Source organism: Equus caballus, chromosome 2 (genome assembly GCF_041296265.1).
Source record: "Equus caballus isolate H_3958 breed thoroughbred chromosome 2, TB-T2T, whole genome shotgun sequence".
In the NCBI taxonomy this organism is placed as follows: domain Eukaryota; kingdom Metazoa; phylum Chordata; class Mammalia; order Perissodactyla; family Equidae; genus Equus; species Equus caballus.
The window spans coordinates 66,580,229-66,604,454 of record NC_091685.1 but is presented as its reverse complement, the minus strand read 5'-3'; the positions used below and the strand labels follow the sequence as shown (position 1 = coordinate 66,604,454).

The following is a 24,226-nucleotide window of genomic DNA, read 5'->3' as shown; positions in this document are numbered from 1 at the left end:
TCAAAGATCCCCTAGGGCCCTCTCAACCTGGAGGGAAGTCCCCTACCAGGGTGAAAGATATTTTGGGGGTTGCCCTCATCAAGCCAACACCCAGGAGAGCAGCTAATGAGAGCAGAGAGAGTAAGCCCACAAGGGCACGCAGAAGAAAGTGCCCCTCCCCCACACCCTCCCAATACTAGCTCCAGTGCCTGGGATCCCAGCAGAATGCTCAGAGCATGTGGTTCTTGACGTCCACCCACTGGCAATAGATGGTAACTGTGACCAAATAATACCAAGATAAGAAAGAACAAAGTGACACCCTCTAGCAGTATCAAAAATTATATTAAATCTCCAGACCAGAGAGAAAATGACAAGTACCCAGAAATCAGTCCTGAGGACACAGAAATATGTAATCTAAATGACAGAGAATTCAAAATAGCTATTATCAAAAAACTCAAAGAGTTAGGAGAATGTAGAGAAACAATTCAATGAGTTCAGGAGCTACTTCACAAAAGAGATTGAAACTATAAAAAAGAATCAATCAGAAATATTGGAGATGAAATATATAATGGATGAGATAAAACAAAATGTGGATTCCCTGAACACTAGAGCAAGCATCATAGAGGAGCAAATCAGCATAATCAAGGATAGACATGTTGAAATGCTCCAGATAAAGGAGAGAAAAAACTAAGACTAAAAAGAAATGAAAAAAGTCTGTGAGAAATATCTAACTCAATTAGGAAATGCAATATAAGAATTATAGGTATTCAAGAGGAAGAAGAGAAGGAGAATGGAGCAGAAAGTTTGTTCAAAGAAATAATAGCAGAGAACTTCCAAAATCTGCATAAGGAGATGGAAATCCATGTGGAAGAGGCTATCAGATCTCCTAAATATGTCGATGTAAAAAGACCTACTGGAAGACATATGGTAGTGAAACTGGTAAAAGTAAATGACAAAGAAAAAATACTAAGGGCCACAAGGCAGAAGAAAATACCTTACAAAGGAACCCATATCAGGCTTTCGGGGGATTTCTCTGCAGAAAACTTGCAAGCTGGGAAAGACTGGAATGACGTATTCAAATCTTTGATGAACAAAAACTTTCAGCCAAGAATACTCTATTCAATGAAAATACCCTTCAGATATGATGGAGAAACAAAAACATTCCCAGATAAACAAAAACTAAAGGAGTTCATAGCCATGAGACACCCCCTACAAGAAATCGACAGGAAGTCCCTCATAGCTGAAAAAAAATGGGAGAAAGGGGTTACAAAGCATGGACTAAGGAGATAAATAGATAGACAGAGTCAGAAAATTGTAGCTATACATCAGAACAAGTTAGCAAATACTCAAGTATAGCATTAAAGGGAAGGAAAACACCACAAACAAAGAAAATCTTGTCATTTTAACCACAAACTCATAAACAAGATGGAATAAGATGTATGAAAAACAACTTCAGAGGGGAAGAGGAAAGGGACCAAATCGGTTTAGACAAAGGAAAAAAGAGCCCATCAGAAAATGGACTGTCTTATCTACATGATTTTGAACACAAACATAATGGTAACCACTAAACAAAAAAGCAGAACAGAGACACAAATAATAAGTAAGGAGAAAACAAAGAAACACAACATAAAAGACTAATAACTCAACTGTTAGACCAAAACACACAGGTTGAGAAACAGAGGAAATGCAGGAGAACCAGAAAACAAGTGATAAAATGGCAGCATTAAGCCCTCATATATCAATAATCAGCCTAAACATAAGTGGATTGAATTCTCCAATAAAAAGACACCAAGCGGTGAGATGGATTAAAGAACAAGACCCCAAAATATTCTGCCTCCAGGAAACACATCTCAGCTCCAACAAAAAACACAGGCTCAGAGTGAAGGGATGGAAGACGATACTCCAAACTAATGGCAAACAAAAGAAAGCAGGTGTCACAGTACTTATATCAGACAAAGTAGACTTCACGATAACACAGGTAAAGAAAGACATAGAGGGGCAGTATATAATGATCAAAGGGACACTCCACCAAGAAGACATAACACCTATAAATATCTATGCATCCAACACAGGAGCACAAAAGTACATAAAGCAACTATTAAGAAACCTAAAAGGAGATAATAATAACACAATAATAGTAGGGGCCCTCAACACTCCACTTACATCAATGGATAGATCATCCAGACAGAAAATCAACAAGGAAACAGTGGAATTAAATGAAAAGCTGGACCAGTTGGACTTAATAGATATATATAGAACACTCCATCCTAAAACAGCAGAATATACATTCTTCTCAAGTGCACACAGAACATTCTCAAGGATTGATCACATATTGGGAAACAAGGCAAGCTTCAATAAATTTAGGAAGATTGAAATAATAATAAGCATCTTTTCCAACCACAATGCTATAAAGCTAGAAATTAATTACAAGAAGAAAGCTGAGAAAGGGACAAAGATGTGGAGACTAAACAACATGCTGTTGAACAAGCAATGGATCATTGGAGAAATTAAATCAGAAATCAAAAAGTATCTGGAGACAAATGAAAATGAAGATATACCATACCAACTCAAACAGGATGCAGCAAAAGCAGTACTAAGACGGAAATTCCTTGCAATCAGGCTTACCTTAACAAACAAGAAAAGTCTCAAGTAACCAATCTCAAACTACAGGTAAGTGAATTATAAAAAGAAGAGCAGAGCCCAAAGTCAGCATAGGAGGGAAATAATAAAAATCAGAGGAGAAAAAAATGCAATTGAGACAAAAAAGGCAGTAGAAAGGATCAATGAAACAAAGAGCTGGTTCTTTGAGAAGACAAACAAAATTGACACTGCCTAGCCAGACTTACAAAGAAAAAAAGAGAGAAAGCTCAGATAAATAAAATTAGAAATTAAAGAGAAGAAATAATAACAGATACCACAGAAATACAAAGGATTATAAGAGAATACTACAAAAAGCTATATGCCAACAAAATGGAAAATCTAGAGGAAATGGATAAATTCTTGGACTCTTAAAACCTCCCAAAGCTGAATCAAGAAGAAATAGATAATCTGAATAGACAAATCACAAGTAAAGAGATTGAAAGAGTAATCAAAAGCATCCCAAAAAATAAAAACCCAGAACCAGACGGCTTCCCTGGAGAATTCTACCAACTTTCAGAGAGGATTTAATACCTATCCTTCTCAAGCTATTCCAAAATATTAGGGAAAACAGAACACTTCCTAACACATTCTACAAGGCCAACATCACTCTGATACCAAAGCCTGACAAGGACAATACAAAAAAGGAAAACTACAGGCCAATATCACTGATGAACATAGATCCAAAAATCTTCAACAAAATATTGGCAACCTGAATACAGCAATACATCAAAAAGATCATACATCATGATCAAGTAGGATTCATACCAGGGACACAGGGATGATTTCACATTCGCAAATCAATCAACATGATACACCACATCAACAAATTGAGGAATAAAAACCACATGATCATTTCAATAGATGCAGAGAAAGCATTTGACAAGATCCAACGTCAATTTATGGTCAAAACTGTTAAAAAAATGGGGATGGCAGGAAATTACCTCAACAGAATAAAGGCCATATATGACAAACCCACAGCCAACATCATGTCCAATGGGGAAAACTGAACGCCATCCCTCTGAGAACAGGCACAAGACAAGGATGCCCACTATCACTACTTTTATTCAACATAGTACTGGAGGTTTTGGCCAGAGCAATTAGGCAAGAGAAAGGAATAAAAGGAATCCAAATAGGGAGAGAAGAAGTGAAACTCTCACTGTTTGCAGATGACATGATCTTATAGATAGAAAAGCCTAAAGAATCCATCTGAAAACTATTGGAAATAATTAACAACTACAGTAAATTTTCAGAGTACAAAATCAACTTACAAAAATCAGGTGCATTTCTATACTCTAATAACGAACTTACAGAAAGAGAACTCAAGAATACAATTCCATTTACAATAGCAACAAAAAGAATAAAATATCTAGGAATAAATTTAACCAAGGAGGTGAAGGACTTATACAATCAAAACTATAAGACATTATTGAAAGAAACAGATGCTGACATATAGAGATGAAAGAGATTTCATGCACGTGGATTGGAAGGATAAACATCATTAAAATATCCATTCTACCCAAAGCAATCTACAGCTTCAATGCAATCCCAATCAGAATCCCAATGATGGAAATAGAGCAAAGAATCCTAAAATTCATATGAGGCAACCAAAGACCCCGAATTGCTAAAGCAATACTGAGAAAAAAGAACAAAGCTGGAGGCATCACAATCCCTCACTTCAAAATGTACTGCAAAGCAATAGTAATCAAAAAAGCATGGTACTGGTACAAAAACAGGCAAACAGATTGGTGGAACAGAAGTGAAAGCCCAGAAATGAAACTGCACATCTACAGACAGCTAATCTTTGACAAAGGTGCCAAGAATATACAATGGAGAAAAGATAGTCTCTTCAATAAACGGTGTTTGGAAATCTGGGCAACCACTTTCAGAAGAATGAAAGTAAACCATTATCTCACTCCATGCACAAAAATACACTCAAAATGGATCAAAGACTTGCAGATAAGTCCTGAAATCATGAAACTCCTGGAAGATAATATAGGTAGTACACTCTTTGACATCAAACTTAAAACGATCTTTTCAAGTACCATGTCTTCTCAGACAAGGGAAACAAAAGAAAAAATAAACAAGTAGGACTTGATCAGACTAAAGAGCTTCTGCAAGACAAAAGAAACTAGGATCAATACAAAAAGACCACACACCAATTGGGAGAAAATTTTTGCAAATCATACATCCAACAAGGGGTTAATCTCTATAATATATAAGGAACTCACACAACTGAACAACAAACAGCCCAATCAAAAAATGGGCGGAGGATATGAACAAACATTTTTCCAAAGAAGATCTACAGATGGCCAATAAACACATGGAAATATGTTCAACATCACTAATCATCAGGGAAATGCAAATCAAAACTACACTAAGATACCACCTAACACCCGTTAAATGGCTATAATCACTAAGACTAAAAATAACAAATGTTGGAGAGGGTGTAGAGAAAAGGGAATCTTCATACACTGCTGGTGGGAATGCAAACTGGTGCAGCCACTGTGGAAAACAGTACAGAGATTCCTCAAAAAACTAAAAATAGAAATACTGTATGACCCAGCTATCCCACTACTGTGTATCTACCCAAACAACTTGAAATCAACAAACCAAAGTAACATATGTACCCCTATGTTCATTGCAGCACTATTCACAATAGCCAAGACATCAAGACAATCCAAGGGCCCATCAACTGGTCATTAAATAAAGAAGATGTGACATATATATACACACACACACACAATGTGATATATATATATATGATGTATATTATATATATACACAATGGAATAGTACTCATCCATAAAGAAAGACAAAATTATCCCATGCAACAACATGGATGGACCTGGAGGGTATTATGCTAAGTGAAATAAGCCAGAGAGAGACAGACAAACACCACATGATTTCACTCATATGTGGAACATAAACAAACACATAGACTAAGAAAACAGTTCAGTGGTTACTGGGGAAAGGGGGGTGGGGGTGGGCACAGGGGGTGAAGGGGAGCACTTATGTGGTGACGGACAAGAAATAATGTACAACTGAAATTTCACAATGATGTACACTATTATGAACTCAATTTAAAAAAGATAAAACAATAAACAAAGAGAATAAAACAAAAAATATGGATTTTAATATATATAAATTTTATGTGCATGTATGTATACATGTTTATATAGCTGTGTGTGTATATATATATATATTCACAAAAAATATTTTAAAATATATATAAACATATATATAAAATATTCAGCAGCATCCTAAAAGCTATAAGCCATTTAAGAACATCTTCTGTAGCTCATTCCATCTTTTAAATCAAAGAATTCATACTGGAGCAAAATTCTTTGAATACAACAAATGTGAAAAATGTTCTGAATGTTCATCTTTAAACTATTTTAGAATGCCAGGTTCAGGGAGCATTGTATTCAATATAAAAACAACTTCAGCTAAAATATATAATGTATTCAGTATATAAAACCAGCCTTGCCTTATGAATATAAAATAAAGATTAAATGTCATTTCTTGTGCCATCTTGAAAAATTCATACTAGATAACAACTGGACTATCCATGCTACAGAGACACCTGTAGGTTTGGGGAAGCCTCCAAGATGAATGTTTTCCTTAGTGTTAGAAGAATAAGACTGAGAGAGATCCTTGAGTTCTACAAATGTCAAAAATTTATATTTTAACTTTTTTAAAGTTCAACTTTAATCCAGGACCTCCCCTGACTCTTTAACTTAAATTAGCCCCTATATATTTTCTTCTTTTTACCAATTGCTTTGTATGCATATATGTATGTCTATAATTGTTTCATTAGTGTTTACTAAGTTAATTTCCTCTCATATCAAAGCTTGCCCCTATTTGTAAATTGGGTTTCTTGAGAAGTTGCCTTCATTATTTTTTCAGGTCTCTAAAGGATATATCCTATGCTAAATAATATGTAAATATACCTATATACCAAGGCTTGTGGAGATGTCTCTACAGGTTCATTTCAGTTCAACAGTAGCAGAACTATAGAATTTGTCCACACCACAAACCACCGAGATGCCCACCTCTGTTTTAAGAGATCTTAAGAGTGTCTGAGGCTATTGAAGGTATTTTCACACTTGTTCTTACATTCGGGGTGAGGGGCTGAACACAGTTACAGAGTTACAGAGAGGCGTCCTTCCTGGATATTAAGGGGTGATATACTACTTACTTTTGATGAGAGTTCCTCATGAGATACCAACTAAAAGGACAATTAACAGAGTTCCCTGGCACTGACTACATCAGATTAACTCAGATACTGGAGCAGTTTGGATGCTGATGTAGTCCCCATGTGCTAGCCTTATGCTGGTGGTGGATGGAACTGCTCCCCTTGAGTCTCTCTCTACTGATTCTGCTCATGTTAACTTGGCTCTGGCAGGCACTGGGATTATTTATGAGCCTCAATATCATCTCATCCTCTTCAAGTCTCCTCCACTTGTCCTCATAATAATCTCCATCCTCATATATTTTTCCAAATTTTTAGTCTTTAATTTTGACTTCAATTTTGATATCGAAAGCCAAAGCTTTAAAAATCTTGCTCCCAATTTCTTTTGGCACTTTGGACAAACCCTAACATAGTATCAGCATATTGTATGTTTGTTCAGAAAAAAAAAAATAGTTGATATACCAAAATATTTTCATACCATTTATAATCTATGAAGTAAATCACAACTCAAGTTCGCTGAGAACATCTTGTCCATTCTCTGACACTATCTGCAACTAGCTCCAGAATCAAAAGGTCCTGACACCATTGTGTAGCAATTGATAGACTTGAGCTATGAGCTCTATAGAAGCATTTCCATCAACCACCAACTTGCTAAGGAAGCAGCCATTCGGCACTCCCAATTCCTTTTGCAGGGTGGGGTGGGTATATACATATATATGTCACTTAAAATACGTATATATGTATCTACATATTTGTCTATATTTATACATATATGTGTGTGTATAAACAGACATATATATGTATATGTGCATCTATACATAAAGGTATATATATAAAGTAACTACTTTAAAAGTAGCAAAAGTTACTTGAAAATCAGAAACTGTTGGCACAACTTCAATATGTACAAATACTTGATTAAAGAACCTATCTGCCAACATTATACCATGCTTTATTAATGAAAAACCTTTTAATATAGACATTCAATGTTCTTCTCCAGAAAAAAAAGGAAAAAATTTACCTTTTAAAAAATAAAAATGAACTTTTTTAAAAGTTGCAGTTCCATTAAAGGCTATTGGCATTTAGGCAAGGACACCCTCCTCTTCTCAAAAAATGAAATATTTTTAATCATGAAAAGTTATTACTCAGAGTCATTTTAATAATTGCATTTCCTCAATACATTCAAGAAAGGTAAAACAGAACAAATTCAAATGTAACTACATTATTTAATCAAAATCCAGCTATTGGGGAAAATAATGAATCAGTATAAAGTTTGCAGCAAACCCACAAATTTGAAAGTAATATTTCAGTGAAGAATGAATAACTTATTGAAATCTTTTAAATGCCAGCACACTTTGCTTTCCTAGACTGCTTGCAGAACATTTTCAAACATAATTATCAATGACTTCTGATTTAACGTGTTGCTTTTATCTCTCCTGACTATGCCATTAGTTAAACTCATATGTATTTTGTAACGGAATTTTTTCTCCCTTACCTCAACAGGCCTGGTATCTGTTCACTGTGATCCAGTCTCCTTAACGGTTTTGATCATATTGGTTCACCAATTCTTACAAGTTACCAAAAATCTGGATTGAAAACAGGATCTTGATAATATTGTGCTTCTGTAATGGAAGTACTGTTATTATATCTGAATTGGTTTTGAAACACATATTTGGTCAACATAGTGAAGTGCATGAAAATCAAATAAAAATAAAGCCATATGCAAATTAATTTTGTTGAAAATATATAAAGTGGCAGAAACAGGAAGAAAATTAAAGATATTTTACACACACATAGAGCAAGATGTTTTTTTTGGGGGGGGGGGGAAGATTTAGTACTGAGCTAACATCCGCCACCAACCCTTCTCTTTTTGCTGAGGAAGACTGCCCTGAGCCAACATCTGTACCCATCCTCCTCCATTTTATATGTGGGACACCTGCCACAGCATAGCTTGATAAGCTGTTAGTAGGTCCAAGCCCAGGATCCGAACTGGCGAACCCCTGGCTGCCAAAGTGGAGTGCATAATCTCAACTGCTATGCCAATGGCTGGCCCTAGAGAGAGATTTTAAGTAAATTTAAAGAGATTAATTTCAAGAACGTTGCTAATTCAATCACTTTCATACATGATTTGGGCATTCAAATTCTGACATTTTTTTACCAATAAATTTCACTTCACAAACTCTAATTATTTTTAAATGATTATAATTAAGTACAAGGAAATCTGTCTTTTTATTGATTTATCGGTATTATTCCTAAACTTAAAACTTGTTTCTACATTTAAACTCTTCAGTTCACTATTAAAATTGCTTTTTTCTTTCTTGAGACCTAGATCTTCTCACATTTTTCAAAGCTTCAGAGCTTTGCTATCTACAGATTCCCAGGTGATCATGACTACCCTCTCCCACCTCTTCACCCCCTCCTTTCCCCAGTAACCTGGCTTCAGGGAAATTTTTTGAATTACTTATTTGCAAAGTATTGATGAACTGGTTCTGACTGCCCTGCTTTTCTGAGGCACACAGTCTGGTTTACATATTGTTTAAATATATGTACAAAAGTAATTAGAGCAGTCTTCGTAGGAACAATGTAGTTAGAGGAGGAAGTCCGAAGAGAAGGCACAGGGAAGGAGGTCTTGGAAGAGTACAAACAGTTTCAACATCTTTGGAAAGCAGGGTGTGTTTTCTTGACCAACGTGAGATTCAACTAAAAAGGTAAATGGGGCAAGTTCAGAAAAGACCTGGAAGGCTGTGTAAAGAAACTTGAACTTTCTCAGAGGGGAATAGGGTCATTGGAAGTCTTTAAGGAGTGGAGTGACATAATCAGATTTGCTTTAAACATATAACTTTGACTTCATCATGGAGTAAGGTTGAGGAAGGGAGGCTGTAAGTGAATTAAACTTGCCTCTTAAAAGGATATTTTAATTATTTTTTTAGGAAGGTTTTAAAAATATATGTTTGAACCTCAGGACAACTGATTTCCATAAAACTTGTTAATTCAAGATTTATAAGGATAAAGGTTTAGACCCTTAAATCTGGAATTTCCAAAGTCCACATGCAATAGGTTATTAGACAGCTTGCTACTGTAGGGGAGGAAGAATATTCCTTTACCCTCTAGGTTCTTCTGGCTGATATAAGTATTAAATTGACATGAGACAGAATAACAAGAGAAAATCAAACATTTATTAACATACATACATAGGAGGCACCCAGAAAAACTGAGTAACTCACTAAAATGGCCAAAGACACCACCTTAAATATCATCTTCAGATAAAAACAAAGGAGGATGTTGGAACTAGTGGTTTGGGACTTCAAAGGGGAGGAAGGCAATTCACATGGAGATGGAAAAGCAAACGTTTGGTAAAGAAATGTTTGTCATGCCTTGTAAAGACAACAGGACATGGGGCGGACTTTGAACAAATGGGCCTTGCTAGGTTTCTCCCTGTCTACTACACCTAGTTTATTTTATGCTATAGTTATCTATGGTATGAAATCCTTCCTGGAACAGGCCTTCTGTCTTAAATTCTTTTAGGCACTTAGGGGGAAGTTCAGAGTTTCTCCCTGAGTCTTTTGTACGTAAAATAATCAAGCCAAAGGAGATACATCTTGAGGTGGTAAATTCTGATCCCCCAAATAGGCAGGCGTAAGAAGATCTGATATATAACCCCAGCGCTATGTAGTATCTCACAGTGTTGTAGAGGACAAGCCTTCTATCGTTCTGAGCTTTTGTGTTCTCTACAATAAGATAAAGAGTGGATAATCTTTAGGACACTATTCTTTGTTCCTCTTCATAATGGCATAATGTGTAATAGGATATGGTAAATAGCTGTGCCTGATTATGATAAAATGGCTGAAAAAGAGCAAGTTAAAATAATCTTTAAAGTTTATAACTTATGGTCCCCAAATTGGATTGAATAAGAGCCCAACATACTCTGAGATGCTGTCAAGAGTGTTGCTCCATTAAGTGGCCATACTTTGCCCTGTGTGCTCCTGCTATCCTGGCCGTGAGTAATTGGATCAAAGTCCGAGGTGAGCTCCAATAAAGTGGGTCCTCTGAATGTGAGATACATGGAGATTTTCATAGATAATAGAGAAGCACAGAAGTAGAAAGGCACAAAAATAGTACATAGTGAACAGAATCTAGTAGCATTCCAAGAAAGAGTCAGCAGAAAAATAAGGTGAATTCTATATCAGAGGCCATGCTGGGCTTCCATTCTAACTTTAGTATTTGCTGAACAACAAAATTTGTTTCTATCCTGGCACTATTCTAATAGGAAGATAAGGGTATGATAGACTTAGGATTCAAAAAGCAACTAAGTGAAATAAAATGGGTCCATTTCAAAAGAAAATTGCTGATTGGCAGTGCACTCACTTCAAAGATTAGAGCTTCCGTCTTGAGTCACAGTGGTTTCTTCAGTGTGGCAGAGATTAATTCCTCTTCTATTACGGTTCATTAGTGCTGGATTGAAAAATCACAGGTATATTCAAATCATGCATTTTCACCAAAACAGTTCAGTATAAATAGTTTCAAATTAATTATTTAATTGGAATTATTTCAGCCCCCAGTGATGCCAATTCCTGAAAACTTGGGTAACCTGTTCAATGAGAGACTATCAATTGACCTAGAATACTAAATGAGGACACATTTCTCAGAAATTCAGTTTTAAGAATTAGTAAATCAATAAAACAGATTCCCAGTTTCCCTTGATACTAGAAAAGATAATATAAGCATACAGTCTCACAGTGTGCTTGTAATTTTAAATTAGTTTCTTTCCCAGAGCTAACCCTTAAAAAACAATTACATTCTCTAGCACTATATTTTCTTTTTTTGACAAATTAGTTGTCAAGGCCATTGACATCCACTGAATATTTTGTTGTTTACTAATAGCTTGTGATGTTTGAGTACCTCCCTTGCATAAATATAGGACTATCTTAACACATTCTTACTGTAACACCACAGATATTTCTCAATCTCCTCCCTCTCCACAATCTGCCCAAAAGAGCTGAATTTCAATGCAAGAATTCACAGTCTAATCAAAATTATTGGGCGTCTGTTGCAGATGGGTAATTCTGCCTGGTAAAGAGCGCGCAAAGCAAAAGGCATTACTGAATGCAACACTTCACTAAGGATCACAGATAGGAAGAAAATGTTACTTTAAAAATGGGATATTCATGCTTCTCATAAACTCAGAAGTGCTCTGGTTTGTGACAACAAAAAGAAGTCCCCAGATCAAATATTCCTCATTTATGCCCATGCATATCAAGGATTTCTTATCATTATCAAACATCAAAATTTTCTGTTCTCATTTACAATTATCCAGAAAATGTAAATATATAGGTAGCTTAGAAAGTATTTATAAAAGACAGAAGTATGAGAAGTCTCCTGCTAGAGTATATTATTTTTTAATAAAACATGGCTTCTATAATAAAACAATATTGATTAATCCCACTTGATAACTTCCTATCTGTGTATCGTTCCTAATATTTATAAAAGGTAGAAAGATGAAGAGCAGCTATAAAAGTATGTCTATTCCTCTAGTGTAATAGATCCAAGGTGGAATTTCCCTCCTAATCAAATCAGAGTATAATTCTTTTAATATAATCAACAGGATTTTTAAAAAATATTTTTAGTGGAGGTTTGCATTTTATAACTCCTTTCCCACTTTATTATTTCTACCTGAATTTTAAAAGATAATCTATTTAGTTTAAAGAAACGAATGCCCTATTGAAGTAAAGTTGGTTAGGATCTTTTATTCATATAACTAAATGTTAAGCATACGAAATTATATAATTCTTACACATCTCATCTCTCAGAGCAGAAATAGTAAGCTACTAATATCAAAATCTCCTTTTCTTGTGAGATTCTCATGTCTCTTTCCTGCTGAATATCTTAGGTCTTTTGAGGTTTAACTACAAATCCACAAATTAAAATAGCAAAAAAGTAGTCCTTAATGGGACTTATATGTCGTTTGGAGTTCATACATACACTTACGTCCTTCTAGAAATGACTCTTCAATAAATATATGAATGAATTAACTAAATGAACATAAATTTCCCACTACTGTATGCTGCGTGTCATTTTCTAGACACAATAAAAAAAGTATTCACCGGTCTGGCCTGGTGGTGTAGTGGTTAAGTTCATGCTCTCTGTTTCAGTGGCCCGGAGTTCGCAGGTTCAGATCCTGGGCGCAGACCTAGCACTGCTGGTCAAGCCACGCTGTAGTGGCATGCCATGTAAAATAGAGGAAGATTGGCACAGATGTTAGCTCAATGACAATCTTCCTCACCAAAAAAAGAAAAAAAACAGTATTCACCCAAAGATTCTCCTAATTTGAATTTGTTGTTTTCAGTTTTGGAGACAGACTCTTTGCTATCCATGTTTAAACATAGTTTTGACTTTCTGAAAGTATACTAAATATTTCAGGAATGAATAACATATACTAGTAGCTGTTTCATGCTGCAAGAATAGTCATAATTATTTCTTCTCTGGTAGCTCAAAATCCTATTCAACAGCTTGCTGAAAAAAATCAATTGCATCTTGATTTCAATTGTTCTTTTTTTCTTCTTTGGTGAGGAAGATTCGTCCTGAGCTAATATCCACTGGCAATCTTCCTCTTTTTTGGCTTGGGGAAGATTAGCCCTGAGCTAACATCTGTGCCAATCTTCCTCTATTTTGTGTATGTGGGATGGCTCCACAGCGTGGCTGATGAGTGGAGTAGGTCCATACCTGGGATCCGAACCTGCAAACCCAGGCCACCAAAGCAGAACGCATGGAACTTTAACCACTCAGCCACGGGGCTAGTCCCCAATTTTTCATCTAAATATTTGTTTATGGATTACATTTCAAACGGATGTGCTTGTGATGAATAAAAACCATACCACTCTCTGTATTCTTCAGCTGATAGTTAATTAAACAAAAAACAAGTCAGCATTCATATATTTTCATCAGTAAGAAGAAAAAACAATAGAAAGCAGCCCTGAAGGAAAAGGCATGATCCTGTATACATCAGTGTCAGCTCTGCACTACTTAGCTGCTTAATGCCTAGCAAATATATACTTCTTCTGGTCCTTGGTTCATTTGTAAAGAAAGTCAGGACAAGCTACCTTCTCTAAAAACACCCTCCTGGTCTTATTCTATGTATTTTAAGTCATAAAATTGAAAAGCATAAATCCAATTTGAACACTCTGAAAACATGCCATGTGAAATGAGCCTGAACACCGGATCCACTGCGGATGATTCAATTTACATAATGTGGAGGGAAAGCATCTCAGTAACTTTGTAGGCATGGTCATGCATTGTTTATTTACATATAGATCAAGAGGTTCATGCAGCACTTTGAAGAAATGGAAAGAGGCAAGATTACTAGTTATGGAATTCCATAAGAACCTTCTATGAATCTATCCTGTCTCAACATGTGGTATTATATGTAGCTAATGTAAAGCAAATTCATGCTTTCAGCGTGGAGTGCATGTTTAACAATGCCTAAACACGTAACGTAGGTATCTGGGCACATGAGTGTACATAACTAACTGTAATGTTTTGCTGTTGACTTCTTGATCTCAGAGAAAAAATTTGAGTTTTCAATATGTTTTAAAATTGTAGCATCCTGAGACAGAGATCTCATTCTCATACACTCTGATCTTCCTCCAAGATTTTAAAATGCCAACCCAAAACAAATCATTCTGAGTTTTTAGAGTCAGTTAGCTGTCCACTAAAAATCCCCAGTCTTCTTCTGCAGTGTACACTTGTGTCTGAAAAGTGGTGTTATTTCCCACCTCCTTTTTCTGAGGAATGATTTGGTGACCACATAACTAATTTTGGCCAGTGGATGTGACATTATATGTGAATGGAAATTATATGTTGCACATCAAGGCTGACATGGTTAAGAAGAGCATTTGCCTTATCCATCCTCTTTTTCCATTTGCCAGCTGGGAGCAAAGGACTCCAATGTCCTGGGAGATGACAAAATCACAAGAGGGAAGGAAGCTATCTTTCTGACTCAGTAGGTGGAAGGCAGGTCTTACAGATCCCAGCAGACTGTCGCATGAGTGAGAAATTAATTTCTATTGTGGTAAGCCATGGAAATGCAGGGCATTGTTTCTTTTACTGCATTTAGACTTCCTTGATTCAAACACTATAGGCAAAGACTCTTGAGGATGGACTTTTCATATTCATGTAAACTATTAAAAGAAACCCTAATTGATGTTTATTTTCATTTTGTAAATAATTGATTCTATAGAGAACTTTCTTATATCTAACATTAAAGAATTAAAAAATACCAGCCCTCTGCCTCATCTTGATATACATTTACTCAATAATATACCTATGTTTGTCTGCATTGCTTAATTTGTCACATTCAGTGGTAAGCCATGACACTTTGGACAGCGATAAAAATAACACTGAAAAACATGATTCATCCCTGTTAAGTCTACCCTTGAGGCAGCCAGTTTTTTTTCTCTTTTCAGTGTAATTACTTCCCTGATTCTTTGAGCACAGTGGGAGGTATTCCCAGTGGAGAAGCTGTTGCTGAAGCAATCCTTCAGTATCTCTAGGGGAATTTCTGGTGAGGAGTGGGAAAATAGTGTTTATTAAAATGTGTACTTATATTTTAAACTAATTTTCTCACATGTCAAAACAAGATGTGAGTATTATACAGACAAGCACTGCAGAAAATGTTTCTCTAAATTTTGGTGTATATATAGCTAAGAAACTTCTTCAGGGACACTTTCCAAGTTGTTACAACAGCAGTAACAACAACAAAAGTCTCAGTTTTAAAATGTTTTTCTTCAATTACATCTCTGTTGTGATGCCAACCAGCCTAATGATATGTAGTTGTGTTTTCTTACTCTTTTACAATGCTAGTATTACACAGATGCTCTTTTCAGATGAAAAGCTCAGCTGTTCATTATCATTAACGTTTCATCCAAATGCACAAAGATACAAATTGTGGGAAAGTCTTTTGTAATAATGAAGGGGGTTTTTTTTTTTCAATTCTAGGATATATGAAGTTTCAACCTTCGTGGTTTCAAAACAATAATAACTTTATGATTTGGGGGGTTTTCCTGTAAACCAAGGAGGAATCAGATGAAATTTCAGTAATGTGGATAAACCATTGCCTATAACAGTACTTTAAGAATTGATTTGTATATGTATTTAGTGACTTCACTTTTCAAGGTCAAGATACTCAAGTAGAATACAAAATTCAAAAGCATAAATTTAGTTGCAGTTCTTCTTGTTTGGATATCACCAAATAAAACAATCCTCAACTTGAATGCTCTTGTAAATACAATTAGATTGAATGGGTCAGCTTGTTTAACATTTTCGACGTACTGTTATGTGTAATTACTGTATTGAGTTAAGAAGCACAGAATCCTCATGAAAATACAACACAACACTTAAATATTATATTAGAAAAAATACACATAAGAATTATTTTTGATTGGCCGCTGGATTTACCATATTTACTGAATATATATTCTGTAAATTCTGCTTCCTCTGCACAAAATGTTTCCTTCATTTTCTGCTGCTTCATCAAATGGTAGATTTTGTACCAAAGCCTCTGATATTCATCTATAAATTAATATTGATTCGCACCTAGTTCCTCTCATGGCAGTATTTCAATTCCCGTAACTTAGATCCACTCGCACACTCAACTGCACATCATATTCTGGGAAAAACCTTATGGCTAGTCTGGGAAATGTTAAGAGAGGTATAGACTTTAAATTCAGCCCAGGTGGATTCATATCAACCAGCCCCAGTGGTCTAGTGGATAAGATTCAATGCCCTCACTGCCGTGGCCTGGGTTCCTTTCCTCGTCAAGGAACCACACCACCCAACTGTTGATTGTCATACTGTTGGGGCTGTGTGTTGCTGCGATGCTGAAAGCTATGCCACTGATATTTCAAACACCAGCAGGGTCACTCATGGTGGCCAGGTTTCATCAGAGCTTCCAGACTAAGACAGACTAGAAAGAAGGATGTGGCCATCCACTTCCAAAAAACTGGCCATGAAAACTCTGTGAATAGAAGCAGAGTATTGTTTGATATAGGGCCAGAAGATGAGAGAATGACAAAAAGACCTCATCGCTAGGAGTCAACTGACTCAAGGTCACTAACAACAAAGACTCATACTGTGTAGCATTGGCTTCTTTATTGTTCTGTGTGAGTAAGTCATCACTTTTTATACAAGATCTGACAACAGAATCTCGGTTTTGTCCCTTCTGTGTGAGTCCTGTCTTTTATGGCTGGTGACCTAATCCAACTGGGCTTAGGGTATAGTTTCTACTAGGGGGACTTTGCTACATAATACCAAACACTGTCAACTACTGGGGTCTCAGACATGATCTTCCTGGGCATTAGGTAGCTGAATCTCAGCAGTCTATTTGAGAACATGAGACAAAGTCAGGAGAATTACCAAGAGCTTGGTCCTGACATTCCTCATCTGGTGAACCAGTATCACAACTGCCTATCCTCAAATATCTCATTACACATGCGAATAAACCCTGATGTGTTAAGCTTCCATCCTACTGTATCTGTTACTAATAACCAGCCACTATTATTAACAGATACAGTCCTAGAACGTCTTACTTTCCTCTGAGAATTGACATTTTCTCCCTTTTGATAATCAGAGCAATGCACTTAACCTCTTGCTCTGGCTGCCAAAAATATTAGTGCCAGCTTTTATACTTAATCACAGCAATTGGGCTGACCTTCATTGTTGGTTCATATGTTCTCTAACGCACTCTCAACTGTTTTTCTCTTCCTTTTTCCATTCTTATTCTGTCTTTCTGAAAACTCTCTATAAACTTATTTGAAAAGAGAAAAGACATATGGATTTAATTTTAAATGGATTTATTTTCAGCTTTTCATTAGAATTGTATAAAATCCCCCAGCTATGTAACTTGACCCCTTTATGGTTAATTCCTTTATTGTTCTGGATATCAGATGTCATTAATCATTAAACTAAAGAAATATAGCAAGCATGTTTGCTTCACCAGGACCCAGGCTAATGTCAGGGAGAGGGAAGTAAACAAAACAATTATAGACCTAGTGCTCATGCAAAAAAAAAAAATTTGTTTAGAAACTTCACTTTTATCAGTTAGAACAATTAGGTGAATATTTAAGCCGAGATCTAGGGCAAGGTTACTTTAAACTGATGGTATCAAACACTTGAAAAGTAAAAGTGAAAACTTTTTTTTTCTGAAAACATCAGAAGATAAAGCATTCACCTTTATCATAATGTCTTCTTTTATCTTAATTTCATTTTTGTCTTGTGAATGCTAATGATTTTGGTATAACTTCAGTGAACTCACATCTTTATTAACATTCTATGCCATATTATTCCAAAGATAAAAATTGGAAATTGTACTTACTGAAAGAATTTTAAGAAAATTATCTGAGCTAGTGATCTGCACAAGGACAGCATTCCCTGAGTACCTTGTCATTTGAAATGTACTCTAACGTAAGGAGAATATAGCTAAAAGGGATAATTTTTTTCTCCAGAGTAATAAAATGCTATAGTTTGGAAACAGGGCAGTAAATATAAACTTTATGGATGCACAAATAAAAATGCAGAGTGTTATTAAAAAAAAAACTGTAGTTAATCCAGAGCCCAAATAAAGAGATAATACAAAGAGCCAGAAGCTGTATATTAACACTGCATAATGATGATATTGATAAGGATGTTGTCAGTACACTGCAGAAGCCTCAGATTTCTTAGGATTTACCAAACAAAGATTAAATTGGACACATTAAAAAGCGATGATTAGCATTTCTTAGGAAGTTTCAAAAGTCCATTTTTTGAAAGTTGGTAATTCACATGATAAATATTTTCCAGTAAGCCAGAATATCGGTTCTGTAAGCTATCTCATCTATTTTTTTTTAAAGTTTACCGCAACTGCAATGATATTTACCTAAACATCTCCAAGAAAGCCATTGTTTTCCTTTTAATATTAGGCTGTTTTTTTTTAAATTATAGTGAACACAGTCATTTTTAAATAGAGAAGAGAAATTACTTGCATGAACACTTGTTCCTTCTCAGGAGATTAGGTAAATGTTCCACCACAGCTTCACAGGAAGCAGCACATTATCTGGCTTTTTGCCACCTCTGCATTTTGCTCAGTAGAAATAGCATCAGCTCAATTGTTTCTAGATTGCTGAGGAATCTACACTAAGTTCGGAGATGAGCAAAACTTCTCCTGCACTCTGTCTGTTGGAGATGAGCTAGTAGTCTTCAATGCTTTGATGCTTGAATACGAAATTGAAGTGCACATCGAACTGGAGGAAGGGGAATGGCTCCATTCCTAGAAAAGGACAGGATATGGAAAATATCCTTTTTAGTGTAGTGTGGTGAAAATAGCCTGGGGCCTTGGAGATGATGGAGCTTGTTTTTAGGGCCTGCTCTGTCACAGAAAAAATTGTGTGGCCATCCATCAAATATGATGTCTCACCTACATTACAAAACTGAGAAAGATGAGATGTGGTGAAGAGATAAGGAAAGGTCTTCAAGATGCAGATTACTTTATGAACACTAACTGCACCCCACGGGTACCATGGAGCCGTACCTTTCACACAAGGCTGGCTTAGAAAATCCACATTTCCAGATTAGTTTTCCTTCCTCCACCCACCTTCGCCTGAATAAATCTTCAAATTGATTTGCCTTAAAGGTTTAGACACATTCTTTCACTGACCCCTTTCTCTCTGTGTTTCACAAATTCTCCCTTGTCTTTTTACCTGCCACTAATGTATTCCAGATACTGTAATGACCTAAGACATGCTCATTTAGTCAAAACATTGTAGATACTGGCCTTAATTCAGTTCCAATACTTCATAGTAATTGTAATCATTCTCTTCTGTCAGTGTGAGAATTCCTTAAAGTATAAGTACATTCAGCTCCAATTACTTACTGCCCCTTTTTGCCTAAATAAATGGTTGTCAATTCGGTTTTCTTTCTTAGTGACAGTTAAAGTTTTATAAGACAGATGGCCTCATTAGACTGAGATACTTGAAGACATCTATCTTTTTCCTAACTAATTGGCAGTTCATCATTTTTTTATGCAATATCATAAAGATACAGCCAAAGATTTGACACGGAATCTTCCTGCCTGAGTTAATACTAATTCGTTTTCATATTTGAATACTGAAGAATGTGTTTCTCAGGGACTATATTTGGCCAAACAAAGAAAAACAAACAATTGTTACTAACATTGCTCCACTTAAACATTTTCACTCATTATCTCTTATTTTTCATTTAAACAGATTATATGGAACATATCCCAAAGTCTCAGAGCCTCAATAAGAAGGACAGACAAAATATTGTACAAAGATATCCTGAGAGTAATCACAACACTTATGACCTCAGAAGAAGCCTACCTTGACCTTTTCAGGGAACTGAGACCACTGATTCCTTGGTCAAAGTCTCATTTAAAGGCAGACTGATAGGCTCCCCAAGGAGCTATTCCACTACTTTGATTTCTTTCTGTCTCTGCTTCTCCCATGCAGGAATCATACTCCCTACTCCTGACCATTAGGGTTATATCTTTGAATGCTATAAGGCTTCGTCTGTAGAAGCAGTATATCTTGGAAGAATTTCTCCAGAAAGTACCCTGTTGGGACAGGAGGTAAGAAAAAGAAAAAAGAAAAGAGCTGGTATATAAAAAAAGGTCTCCTCTGCAAGAGATTAAGCTCAGATATAACCTGGAACATAAAGATTTCAGTTCATTCAAACTGGCAGAAACTTCCAACTGTCCCATTTTTAGTATGCTAATAACTGGCCAAATTAATGAAAAACAAAGCAGCATTTCCACTTAGATAAGTCAAATCTGTTGTGTTTGTGGAATTCTCAGATAGTTAATTATGCCTAGATCTAGCTATGGTCTTTTAAATATTGTATGCACAATAACAAGAAATTAGTAGAAAGCCACCAATCCAGCCAGCCAATTGACTCCACCCAGATGCCTCATTTTAGCATTGGAAATTACTTTGAAGAAAACTAGGACAGAAATATTAAACCAGGGAATAACATTTTGTAGAAGATTATGTATGGAATAAAATTCATGTTGGATTACTTAAATCTAAACGATTTATATTAGTACAATATTTATATTAGTACAACATTCAATCAGGCAAAAGACCATTTTGTCTAAATGATCCATTGTTTTGCACTGAAGTGTGGGGATATGTAAAGTCATTTTTTGAGCTTCCAAAATGTTATTTCTCTTTGTTCCATCAAGTTACAAAATGCATCCTCTGTGCTTCCAAAACATTATTTCTGTCTGTTCTATCAGGTTACAAATGCACCCTGTCATTTGTGCCCATGTTTGAACATTTCTACCTCCCAAAATAATCAAAATCATCCCATCAAACAGATTATGCCTTACATCTCATTTGAAGCACATTTGATAAAATGTCCTTTTATAATTCCAATCTTTGTATTATTTCATCTTAATAAACACACAGGAAAAGGGAATGATCTTTTCAAATGACTTACAGTCAAGAAAACACGTGCTTCTTACCTATTGGAAAGTGTAAATGCAGAGACCACACCCAATTTCAGAATCTTTCAGTGGTGCTGACACCTATACCCATGCCTTTCTTCACTGCTTATGTGCATTAATGGGTAAGAGATATATGGTTCTGTGAAGTGTGAAGAATACTAGCTCTCTGAGAAGAAAATATGATTGAACAGTTATTGAGGAAAGTAGAAGGGGAAAAACAGAGGAAATATGTTTTAGAAGGGAGGAATGGAGTGTTCATGTATAAAATAATCAAGAATAAAACATTACAACAGGTTAAGGAGGGCAAAGCCATATTAAAGTTGACTGTCAAATACTGATCAGCTAATTAATGTAAGGTGTTGATAATAAGCTGACATTCAGTGTTTTAGTACGTCCATGACCGTGTATCATCTATTATCATGGATTTGGTGTCTCTATTTCTGGTATCATCTGTGTTAACACAAATTAGTAATCTAAAATAATTTTAGAAAGGTATATCCTTAAATAGAATTAGATGAAATGGAGAAGATTGATGATAAAAATAGCACATTTTCTTGAGAAGCTGCAAAGCAGGCTGTATTTCCCTATCACTTTGAGGATACAGATTATGCTGTGAAAATTGTGTGTCCAAAATTTCAACCCCTAAGATCAATGTCATTTCAAAAATGTTGCATGGGATTTTTTTTTAATGCTACACTTTACAAGAAGAAAGGAAATAGGGAGGGAGAGAGGAATAGACAAGACAGGTAGTAAGACAGGCATTTCTTGTTTTCTGAACAAAGTTTTTGGGCTACTTTCAGTTAGTCGTATCTATTTGTGCCTACTCATCCACTAATTTTATTTTTTATTTTAGTAAGTAATACATTTATATTTAAACATCTAATGTACTTTCATTGGATACTTTATGAGTTATTTAACCATATTTCTTTAAATTTAATTTTTGTAGTGTATAGTTTCCTTTTTATAATCAAAGAAACACACAGTCATGGAAATTTTGAAAAGAAATATATACAGTAGTGCCATGAAGACAAGAAAATACAAATCATTTCAATTCCATCCCCAGTTAAAGTAATTGTTAAAGCTGTGATAGTATTTCTTCTTAACTCATCATATTCTCTCTCTCTCTCTCTCTATTTTTCCTTGCTCAGTGTAAGTGGTGTGTGTGTATGTACATATTTGTAAGAGCAACAGAGCCAGAGAGTAATTTTTCAGTTGAATTCATTTTGTATTTTTGTCCCAACTTGAGGTTATAGGGTCCCCAGAGTTATCTGTCTTGCTTTTTAATTAATACTTAAACACAAATATTTTCTTATTTAATTAACTATGATTTAAGACATAATTGTTAATAAATATATAATAATATAGGTGTAATATTTATTAAGCTTTCTCCTTTATTCTTTCTTTCATTCAAAAAATATTTATTGAATATTCACTTTTCTAATTGCTAAACATATAGTGGAGATATGACACAGTCCTTGCTTTCAAGAAACTTATAATTTAACTGTTGGCTAGTATTTGTGTGTGTATTTGTGTGTGTGTGTGTGTGTGCTCGTGTAATCTTTTTTTTTAATGCACAGTATTTGGCCATTATAAATTACCTTGTAAATTTCTGAAATCCTGTCCAAATATTTCCTTAGGACATCCTCGAAGACGTGGAATTACTAGGTCAAGATTTATGAAGGTTTTTAAGCTGTCAGTATTGCCAAATTCGTATGCATTCATCAGCTCGCATCCACATCATGAAAGAGCACCTGCTTCACTCCACCTTGGCCAGCCCTCTCACTGCCCTTCAGAAGAATGTAGCAGTATTGATAGTGTTTATGTGTTCTCCATGTGCTGGGTACCTTATGTGCATAAGCACATCAACCTTGGATGGCGTGTGTTATACCATGCCATCCAAGTGTGCTCAGAAACCAGCTCTCTGAAAAGGGTAGAGGGGTAAGCCCTATTTGTAACATTATCCAAATTTCAGGGTGGATATGCCTCCAACATAGCTGATTCCACCCTCCAGGGGCTTAACAACTGTTTCCCAAATCCCTGACTGTTTAAGTGAATCTACAAAAATGGTGCTAGCACATTGTTCATTTCAATACCTATTTTACAGATAAAGGGATTGGTTTTAAAGAAGTTAAATAATTTTCCATTAATTACACAACTGGGAGGCAGCAAGCCAGGACCAAACCTGACATTTCTCTGAGGATGGAGCTGACGTTCTTAACCATTTCTCCTGCCTCCCTTTCAGAACTATGACTATTAAAAGTTTCTTTCTACATCATTAACTTGAATGTGGCTTCTTCATATTGTATTGCCTGTTTTGAAAAGTAGTGATTCTTTAAAAAAAATTCATAATTGCATAAAGCAAAAAAAATTCTTTTTACTCAATATAGATGTTTGTAGCCCTATTTTTCCACTCCTGCTTTAAACTTGTTTGAATTGTCACGCTGCTATTTCAATAGATATGGATTCTTGAAAAAATCTTTTGCTTACTTGAGTGAAAAAGAAAAACAAAGAAAAAATCTAGTGAATATATAGAGCAATTTGTAGGAATGCCTAGTATTGGTTCATATCAGTTTTATTTGGTTTGGGATTTTCTCTCAAGTCTTCTTGTTAAAAGAATATTATTTAAAAAGCAAGCCCACATTATAATCATTGTTATGTTAGACTAAAATTAATAGCTCATAGCACAAATCCAAGACAGAAGAGGTAAGAAAAATTAATATTCTTCCTTCTGTTGCCTAATAAAAAGTTCTGTGGTTGGGCAAATGAATCACGGAAAGAGAAGTTTTCATGTGAGCTCAGATTAACATCCTACTGGTAAAATATCACATAGAAAAGCAGAAAAACGTTTTGAAGTGATTAGTATACTCATATACAACATACAAAAATTTGTGAGATGCAGGTAAAGCAGTGCTATGAGAAAAATTTATAGC

General features: G+C 35.4%; 1 protein-coding gene and 1 long non-coding RNA gene across 24 annotated transcripts in view; one reads left to right on the top strand and one right to left on the bottom strand.

Annotated features, from left to right (window-relative positions):
* Positions 1-8,604, top strand: part of LOC106782840 (uncharacterized) — a 97,205-nt gene extending 88,601 nt beyond the window's left edge. The window contains exons 5-6 of one of the 3 annotated variants that reach the window (XR_011436673.1): positions 6,526-6,713; positions 8,312-8,604. This is a non-coding gene — a long non-coding RNA (uncharacterized lncRNA). The remainder of the gene's footprint in view (positions 1-6,525; positions 6,714-8,311) is intronic. The other 2 variants (XR_011436674.1, XR_011436676.1) reach the window with 2 other exon arrangements.
* DEFB135 (defensin beta 135) overlaps positions 1-24,226 on the bottom strand; it is a 317,402-nt gene that overhangs the window by 55,574 nt on the left and 237,602 nt on the right. For 20 of the 21 annotated variants that reach the window (XM_070261332.1, XM_070261335.1, XM_070261334.1 and 17 more), the window contains 2 exons: positions 11,174-11,260; positions 8,304-8,394 (listed from right to left, as the gene is read on the bottom strand). The gene's annotated coding sequence lies outside the window, so the exon portion shown is untranslated. Of the gene's footprint in view, positions 1-8,303; positions 8,431-11,173; positions 11,261-24,226 lie in introns of all 21 variants that reach the window. The other variant, XM_070261324.1, reaches the window with a different exon arrangement.